Source organism: Condylura cristata, unplaced genomic scaffold (assembly GCF_000260355.1).
Source record: "Condylura cristata isolate star-nosed mole 26May11 unplaced genomic scaffold, ConCri1.0 scaffold00017, whole genome shotgun sequence".
Lineage (NCBI taxonomy): Eukaryota > Metazoa > Chordata > Mammalia > Eulipotyphla > Talpidae > Condylura > Condylura cristata.
Window position 1 is genome coordinate 21,432,287 of NW_004567118.1, and position 9,283 is coordinate 21,441,569.

Here is a 9,283-nt window from a genome sequence, read left to right on the forward strand (position 1 = left end):
TGGGAGGCTGTGAAGGGATCTGGGACTAGTAGCCCAGAGCATTTCTTGGTGGTCATTGGCACTTGGACAAAGTGTGGGTGGCCTTTGTTCCAACTAAGTAGGTTTTCTAATTAAATGTCCAGATCGCCACCACAAAATTGTTCTTTGATACTTGTCCCAGAGATGGAAAACGCAAATCCCTTCAAAGACCAGGAAGGAATAATGAGCATCAGAGCAAATGTTCATCAAGGGCTCCTGTCGGCAACAATCCTCTTAGTGTTTTTCACCTACTGGTGTCCGTTAATCTTCACCACTGGCCTGGACGTGCTCCCATTTTGAAGATGAAATGACTGAGGTTCAGAACAGTCACGGGAAGCAGCCGGTGGCATCACGCATTCTGAAATACCTTGTTTCAGACAGTTGACCAGCAGTCAACCTCTCCAGCACAGAAGTGCTTGGACACGAGACTGGAGGGAAATGCTGATTGTGGTTGGTTGGGCTGGACTCTTGGCCTGTCGGTTTGTCCAGTAAGGGTCCCCCTACCTGTGTTTTTAATTGGCTCACGGCAGATGCCAAGTTTAGGAGGATTCTCCTGGTCTCCAACCAGGAGTGTTTTGCTAAGTTTAAGGAGCGAGATATTAGCTTAGAATAGAAAACTCTGCCTAAACAGCCCTTCCCACATCTTCCCAGTGAAGCAAGCAGAAGTGGAAGCATCATCCCTTTTCTCAGCTGTGAGAACAGAGAGGGTGAGGAGCAGCCCAGTGATGTACAGCTGGGTACAGCAGAGCTGGGCTTGCACTGGCTTCGGGAGTGTGGAGGGGATGGGGGCCATGACTATCACCCAGAAACGCTCCTGAAGGGCCCAGCCAGGTGTCTGAAGCCAGGAGTTCTACTCCTCCCCGCACATGTTCACCAGGCTGCTCTGAGCTGGGCCCTGGCTGTAACAGGTGACTGGGAACGGCTCTGACATTCAGGAGACAGGGCAGGGGTTCCAGCTGCCGTGAAGTCACTCAGGCTGTGTGCTTCTCTCTTCTGTTGTCTGAGCCTGTTCCCACACCTATGGAACGGGCTGAGGACGGCTACTTCCGTGGGTTGTGGGGGGGTCCATGAGAAGTACTTGGCTGAGTTAGCACTGTCTCTGTGAGCCACTCCCCTGAGCCCGCAGTGCAGTCACCTGGGCTCCACCAGGAATTTGGGGAGGAAGCCAAACCAGGAGGAAAAACACAAGAACAATAATCTCCTACCTCCCCTCCTCCCTTCCCCCCTTGCCCTCCTCCTCCCCCTGCTCCCCTCATACACCCAGGTGGTAAAAAATTCACACAGCACAACAATGAGCCCTCCCACCCAGCCCTCCTTTGATCAGCAGTTTCTTCTCCATCCATTTCCATCAGCAGTTTCTTCTCCATTCTTCCAGAGGTGATCTCTGCAGATTCCGGCACCCCTGAAAAAGCCTTCTCAGTTGCATGTTCCCAATACTCCCCTGCCCCGGGAGAGGCTGAGCCAGGTCTCATCCTATGCTAATAGCTAACAGATTGAGGTGGGGGGACTGGGTCTCCCTCACAGGGAGGGAGTTGGCCAAGCTGTGCCCAAGCCCAAAGGCAGCTTGGGCAGGCTGTCATCAGGTGGGGCAAGGTCAGGAGGACTTCGGGGTCCTCATCTCCCAAGGGCCAGGAGAAGCCCTGGGGGTTGCATTCCTGATGCCAGCAAGTCCAGGGGGGGCAGAGGCTGTCAGCACAGTGAGCTGAGCTGGGATGGGGAGAAGGGGCACTTGAGTGGCTGAGCCATCCAGAGACACTCACGAGCTCTGGGGTCAGAGCACAAGGCACGTGTGGAGCAGGCGGCTGATAGCCAAGTGTGTGCAGGATGGGCACTTGCATGTGTGATATATAGAGGACCTCTGCATGTCCTTATATGTCACTGGTGTCACATTTACATGTGCACATGGCCCGTGTGCTGCTTCTTGTGTCCGCACAAGCTCCTGTGTGTGATTTTATAAGCGTGTGTACACATCGTGTACACGTATTTCTACCTAGCAGAGTATGTGTGTATTTATGCATGTCATGACTGCCCCCTCTGCTATATGATGTAGGGCGTGCCCTCCCTGTAAAATGGGGGCATCAATGGCTGCCCTGAGTTTGGGGGAGGGAGTAATACTCACCCTCTCTCACAGTTCCCTTCCAGGCAGGCAGAGGAAGCCACTGGGGCCCCGGGAAGGGATGGTTTCACAGCTGCTCAGGAGAGGGAGAGGAGGGGCTGTTATCATTTCCATTCTAGGGTAATCCCAGAGCCCCTGGCTCTGGACTGGGGGGACTGGGGTTGGGAGTAGTCTGCACATGCATGTTCACATGACTATGCGTGTCTGGTTGTGTGTCTTTGTGCATGTGTGTCAGGCCACATGTGTCTTTGTGTGCATGTGTGCAGGTTTGTCTGCCTCTGGGTGGGGGTGTACCTGCAACCTGCATGCACTGGCCCAGGAGGCTTACTAAGGCTTCTGGACTCTGCCTGGGGAAAGAGTCAGAGGCCTCAGTCCCCTCTTTGTCATCTCATGGCTCTGAAGCCTCAGCAGGGGCCCTGTGTGGTGTTGATGGTGCCTCTTACCTCCAGGGTAGGACACCTCTCTGCTGCGTCCCTTCCATCTTCCCCTCATGGTCCCCTGTGGCCTGGAGAAATGTGTCTAAGGGATTGACACTACAGTAGGCCTCTGCCAGTATTGGAGTTTAAGCTCAGGCTAGGCTCAAACGTCAGTCTACATCAGGAACCAGATGTGGTCTATGGCTAGAGACCATGGCTAGGGTCAGAAGTCTATTTATGGCAGAGGGTAGGGATCAAACTATGGCTGTGGCTGGGGTGGAGGGATGTCACACTGTGACTTGGGTCAAGGGTCAGAATGTGGCTGTGCCTGTGGTTAAGGGTCAGTGTATGACTGGGATCAGTATTAGCACAAAGGACTAGTTAGACCTTAGCACCTTGCTATCCCCAGCCCCGTGGTGGCTCTCTGGCCAAAGGGAATGGGTTCAAGCCTTCGCCCACAGCTGCTTGAGAGGCAGGAATCCAGAAGGGCAAGAAGGTACCTGTGGTCTCTGCTGGATACCACCCAGACACCTGGCTTCTGTGAGCTATTCCCACGGCCATGACAGCATCCCAGCCAGGCCAGATGGACTGGCTGTGGGTGGCCTGGGTCATAGCTGGAAACCAAGGGGGGTGGGGGCAGTGCTTTCTGGAGCCAGGACAGAGTCAGAGCAGGGACAGTGCTGAGCTCCATTACCCCCCAGTGCTGCCTGTAGCCACAGCCCTCTGAATCCAGGACCTTGCCTCCTTTGAGTTTAGGTGTACACATTTAACATCTTCTAGTGCGCTGACACTAAGAAAGGAAGGTGAATGTCAAAGGGTGTGGGGGATGGTATTTAGCCACACTGCGCTGGCCTGGATCTCCCAGGAGATGGCAGCTGCTTGGGTTACATGAGAGGTTAGTGGCCTCCCAGTTTGGTCCCTCCTCTGTAGGCCTCATCCAGTGAAGAGTTCCATAGCCAGTGAGTCCTCCCTGCCTGAATCTGAAGCTGTATGACCCCATCCGATGGCCTCCCAAAATCTAGCAGGAAGGATGGATGGACAGACAGATGGCAGGGTCTCAGACGGCAGATCAAAGGTCATGTGGATCAAAGCCAGGCAGAGAAAGCTGGCCTTGGCCCTGCACTGGGCAGGCATTGCTGGGCTGACCCCAGCTTTGTCCCAAAGGGCCACAGGCCCGTGAGGGCAGATGTCAATGTTCCTCCAAGGCAAGAAAGGTGCCAAGCAGCCCTTCAAGCCCAGCGCTGGCCAGAAACTAAAGATTCCAGATATTTCTGCAACCTCTACCAGGATTAGGGATCAGGAAGGGCTGGGGGGGATACCTTTGAAAATGTTTCCAAAACTTGAAGGAACTTGGATATTTATACTCCAACTACCCCCCACCCTCACCTCCTAGCAAAAAACACCAAGTTCTTTGCTTTCAAAGAAAAACAAATCTCAAGTGTTTTGCTCTCAGTCTTCATGGTCACCCAGCTCTCTCAGGAAGTGCTGGGCGTTAGAGGGTTTTGGTGGGGGAGAAAAAGGAACACGGCTGGGATTGCTTAATGACCATGCCAGCCCACGAAGGCAGGAATTTTGTCTGTTTTGCTCACTGCTGTCTCCCTGGTGCCTCTGACAACGTCTGGCACTCGGTGGATACTGAAGGAGGCCGTTTCTTGGAGAGGATTTGCTCTGAGAGGTCTGACAGAACAGGCAGCATGAAGAGGGAAGGCCCTCAGCTACTAACCAGGACTGACGTGCTCATGAAAGGGGAACTGAGGCTCAGTGGGACGTAACCTCGCAGGTTACCTGGTGCTGGCTGAGGCGGGCACTGCTCCTGGTACTTCACTAAAAAGGGGGCCCCTTTATTAGCAGTCCTACTTAGCAGGTTGGCATGATGGCCACTAACCTGGCAGAGGGGCAGAGCGTTTCTTCCTGAGCCCTTTGCCCACTCACCAGCCAGACCACTCTCCTGGCATGAATGACTGATCATAGTGGTTCCAGCCTGCAACTTGCTCAGTAAATGCATCAACTATAATCCTGTCAGCCCTGCCTTCAACATAAATCCAGACTCAGGCCTTCTCAGTTCCTCATGGCCCCCATTCCAACCAGGCCTGTGATCACCTGCCTGGATCACCCAGCAAGAGCCCCACTGCGGCTCTGGCCCCACAATTTCTCTTCACAGCAGCCAGGGGGATGCTTTGAGAACCAAAGGGAGAGCACCTCTCTCCCGACAGAGACTCACGTCAGCCCTGTGAAAGCCAGAGTCCTTACACAGGTGCACGAGAACCTCCCTGCTCTTCTGCTTGTTCCATGGCTCACCCTGGTGCTCCAGCCATAAGTTCCCACCTTCGCCCCACCTCCGGGGCCTTGGCTTGCTGTTTCCTTCTGCTTGTGCAGCTACCCCCAGGTAGGCACATGCCTCAGAACCTTATTCTTTCAAGTCTGTGCTCAAATGTTTGCAAGTATGAGCTCCTTGACCACCCAGTGTGAGCACACAGCCTCCCCCATGATCTAGCCCCCCTCCCCTGCCTTGATTTATTTTTTTCACAGGACAAGTCCCACCTGAATGCAGCAAATGACATAACTGAAGCATACCTTACGTTTGTTGTCTGTCTCACAACTAGAAAGAACAGAAGCTTTGTGCTTCGTCTTATTCCTGCTCTGAACCCTCAACACATAGCACAGAGCCTGGAACACAGGAGGTGACAAGGAAATAGGTGAACACTTGCTGCTACATTCAAGTTGCATGACCTTGGGCAGGTCACTTGTCTGGACTTCAGGCAGCCTGTCTGAATGGAGAGGTTGGCAGGTCTGAGGGGTGGCCAGAGATTTGAAGTTGCTGCCTGATGGCACCCCAAGGGCAAGAGGGCCTGGCAGTTACTAGGCCAGCGATGGGCTTGAACTTGATTCTGGGCCTCAGTGGCAGCTGCATGGTCTGGTAGGTAGGACCCAAGTCCCTCATCTCTGCCTGGGTAGCCCTGGCTAACCTCTGTCCCTGCTGACCAGTTAGTGAACCCAACATCTGGCAGCCCACTGACCCCTTTCCTGCTCTCCCTAACCCTGCCTGGGCTCCCGTCTGCTAGCCTCCCTTCGCTCTACTCTCCCTCCTTAGATCCTGTTTCTTATTTAACCCTGGAATGGCACTGGGTACACTTTGAGGAAAGCAGCTATTCAGACAGTGGCAGGCAAAATGAAGGGCCAAACAGCCCAGCCCAGCCTCCCTGAAAACAGCCGCACCTCACTAGGAGGCATCCAGCCCTTTCAGACCTCTGGAAACCTCCTAGCCCACTGAACTGTCCCACCAGCCAAACAAACAAGGGGGGAGCCCTTCTTCCCACTGAGTCGTGGTAGGTGGTAAAGCCAAGACCCCTGACCAGACCAGGGGACCTGTCCATTAGGCAGCTTCCTCTGCCGGTCATCGCCTTAGCATTATGGGGTACCTGCTGTGTGCTGCTTCATGACCCCGTGATCATGCCAGTGGGGTATGCTGGAATATGGAAGGATTTGGTGGCCAGGCAAGACTACATTTGAATATTGATGTTGTGGCTTCATGCATTCATTTTCTAAATACAAATTGGGCACTTTGTGCTTGGCAGTGTGTCAGGCAGAGGTGAGCAAGACCTCTCCTGAAACTGATAGTTAGGTGGGCAGCAGCTTGTCTTGCTGTGTGTTCTCCACCAGTCCTTTGATAGCTCTGAGCCTGATTTCTCCTCTTAGAGATGGGAAATCCATCCCATGGGGAATTATCCTGATGCCCCTTTGGTCAGAGCTTGTGGGAGGACCCTGGCCAGCTGGGAGGTGGGGGTTCCATCCTCCTCTGGCAAATGTGAATCTGGACTCCTCTGCCACACTGTTCCCCAAAACAGCAGAATGGCTCCTGGCTCAGATGAAGCGCTCTGTTCTCCTTTGGGATAACGCATTCCACCATCATCTCATTCCTCCAAACCCATAGGACATGAGCCTGGAATCCAGAATCCCTGAAGTGATCTCAGATGAGACATGTGAGCTGCCCTTGTCCTGAAGTTCTCTATCCCCACCTCCCCCATGACCGTAGGCTGGGTTGGAGAACTTTAGTTAGCCTTCTTTCCTTTCTCCCTCTGCCCTTCCCTCCATTCATTCAACAAATACTGAATTTGTGTCAGGTTATCATCCCAGGTAAACCAATGGGTAAACCAACAAAACCTACAAAATGCATAAATATGTAAATTATGTGATAATGGTGGAGGAAGAGAGAACAAATGCAAAGGACCCAAGAATAGAGTGTGCCTGGTGAATTCAAAGGACTTGGAATGAGCTTTGGGGGGCCAGGTGAGGTCAGAGCGGTTCAGGGGGGCTGCTTGTGTAGGATTTTGCCAGCCACTGGGAGAACTTTTTCTTCTGATGACTCTGAAACCAGGGAGGGAGCTGCCCCTGCTCCTGGAGGAAGGGGCACACACTCCCATCCTTACACTCCTGCTGCTCGCCTAGGCCTGATTCCAGACTACATAATTGAAGACAGAGACTAAGCCTATAGTTTCAAGATGGGGTGCCCAAAGGGGAGCTGGGCTGCCCAGGGCATGCCGGTTGGGAAGGGGTGTCTGTAGTGTGCCTCTTTGTTCTTGCTGTATTCTTACTAGGTAAGCCAGGGCAGCCCACACATTTAGGGTTCATTTCTAGGAGACAGGCCTACTCTTTGGGCAGCTGTAAAAGCAGTTACACTAGAGTCTGGGGAGGCGGTAAGATGTTCAAGACCTGTTTCCCAAACCCGCCTGTAAGATGTTGATTCCAAGGCAGAGGGAATAATATGTGCAAAGGCTCTGAACACATGAATTGATTAGATCTGGGCTATAGCCCAGGAATCTGTTGTGTTGTTATTGTTTCCCAGTTGACAGGGTACCATTACCCATGGTAGGTTTGGGAATGACGATTCAAGTCTCTGGGAAACTAGTGGGCTCTACTATCAAGATCTGCACAGCCATCAGCCAGGGTCCTAAAAAAAAAGTAATTCTTTTGAGACCCCTTCTGCCCTCCACCCCCACCCAAGCCAGAGGGTTTAGGAGGCACTCAAGCAGTGGGGGGAAATGTGTTTCTGCCTCCATCAGATAGGCCAGGCAGGGAGAAGGCTCTCCATGCCACCTTGCTGTAACTGCCTCGAGGAGGGTGGTATGGTATGTAGGAGGCATGGAGACATCACTAGGGGTGTGTGTGTGTGTGTGTGTGGGGGGTTAGTGGATGATGAGAAGATATTTGGGCAGCCATTCAATAGCAAAAGTCAAGGGTAATAGTGGGGTGAGTACCTCCTCCTTAGCCAGAACAGGCAGTGGTGGGGGCCCCAGAAAATGGAGACAGACTGGCAGGCAAGAGAAAGTGGAAAGAGCCATGTCTGACACAGCTGTGTGATCCCTTCCATGATAGGGTGGATGGATGGAAGGTTCAGACACGTGTGTGGATAGAACGGTGAGTGGATGTAGAGAAGGAGCAATGAATGAATGAATGGCTGCGTGGGTGGTGAGCAGCCTGGCAAGGGGTGGGCCAGCCAAGCGCTCTATCACGGAGAGGGGGGTATGCAGTGAGTGGGGAGCTGCCTGCCAGCTCAGAACCCTCCCACCGTGGATCCACTCGGGGCACTTAATTCTGTGCCCCGGGGGCTCTGGAACTGCTTCCAGTGGCTGCTCTGGGACTGAGGCCGGAGGGTCAGAGCCACCACAGCGGGGCTCCATGTGCCAACCTTTACTGAACAGCAGGGCTGTCCCTCTGCCACCGCGGGGGTGTGGGGGGTTGGGGGTTGAGGTGCGGTCTGCCTCGAGGCGCCCCCCCCCATGCTCTTTGTCTCGGCCCAGTCGACCGCTGTGACCGGGCCACGACCCATCTCTTCAGGAGGTTCACGCCGCCCGCGTGTTCTGAGCTGCTCCCTGATGTCCGAGTCGCAGTCCCCTCAGCCCCTGGCACACAGGCGCCCCCACCACCCCCTACCCCAACCTCCAGGGTCCTTCAAACCCAGTGCCTTTAGGGCCATGGGCCGAGTGCCAGGATCTGCGTCTCTGGCGTGGAGAGGGGGGTTGCGGGATGAAGGCCTCCTCATCTCCACCTCCTCTCCTCAGCCACCCCCCCTTGGTCACTACTCCTCACGCTGCGCTGCGACCTCAGCGCTGCCTGTTCGCGCCTTAAGTGGCTCTTCTGCGGCGGTGCGATCCCTGAAGCCTCTCAAACCTCACACCCTCCCCTCCCGCCCCCAGCCCCGCCTGCCAGCAAGCAGAACACAGCCCCACGCAGGCACACACAAGACCGCCTGCAGACACAGTACAGCTCGCCGACCCACAGCCCTGCACAGGCGCACTGCCTTTTACACGCACAGACCCACAGTCCCGGCAACCGCAATCCCACTCGCAAACAAGCCCACACGGTTACACCAAACCCCTCAGACACATTCGGGCCCACGCAGACACAATCCCAAACACACACAACCTCACACTGACACAGCCCCACACAGACGCAGTCCCACCCACGCAGTCACACAACCCCCCCACATAAACAACCGCACACAAACACAACCCCACGCAGGCTCCGCATCACTCAGCCCCTTGGAGATCCAGAAACACATTCACGAGCTGGTAGCCAGACCCCAGGACCCCGTGACATTCACGCGTAGGACAGACCAGAAATATACAGCCACACTGATACACACATGGACCTAAACACACAGCCAAGAGCTCACCCACGGGCTCGTAAGTCACTGGAAAAATATTAAAGCGTTCCCTCCCTCCCCTTCTGTCCC

The 9,283-nt window shown here is 54.4% G+C and overlaps 1 protein-coding gene across 1 annotated transcript in view; it reads left to right on the plus strand.

Annotated features, from left to right (window-relative positions):
- Window positions 1-9,283, plus strand: part of RAI1 (retinoic acid induced 1) — a 115,723-nt gene that overhangs the window by 29,293 nt on the left and 77,147 nt on the right. The window lies entirely within an intron of this gene.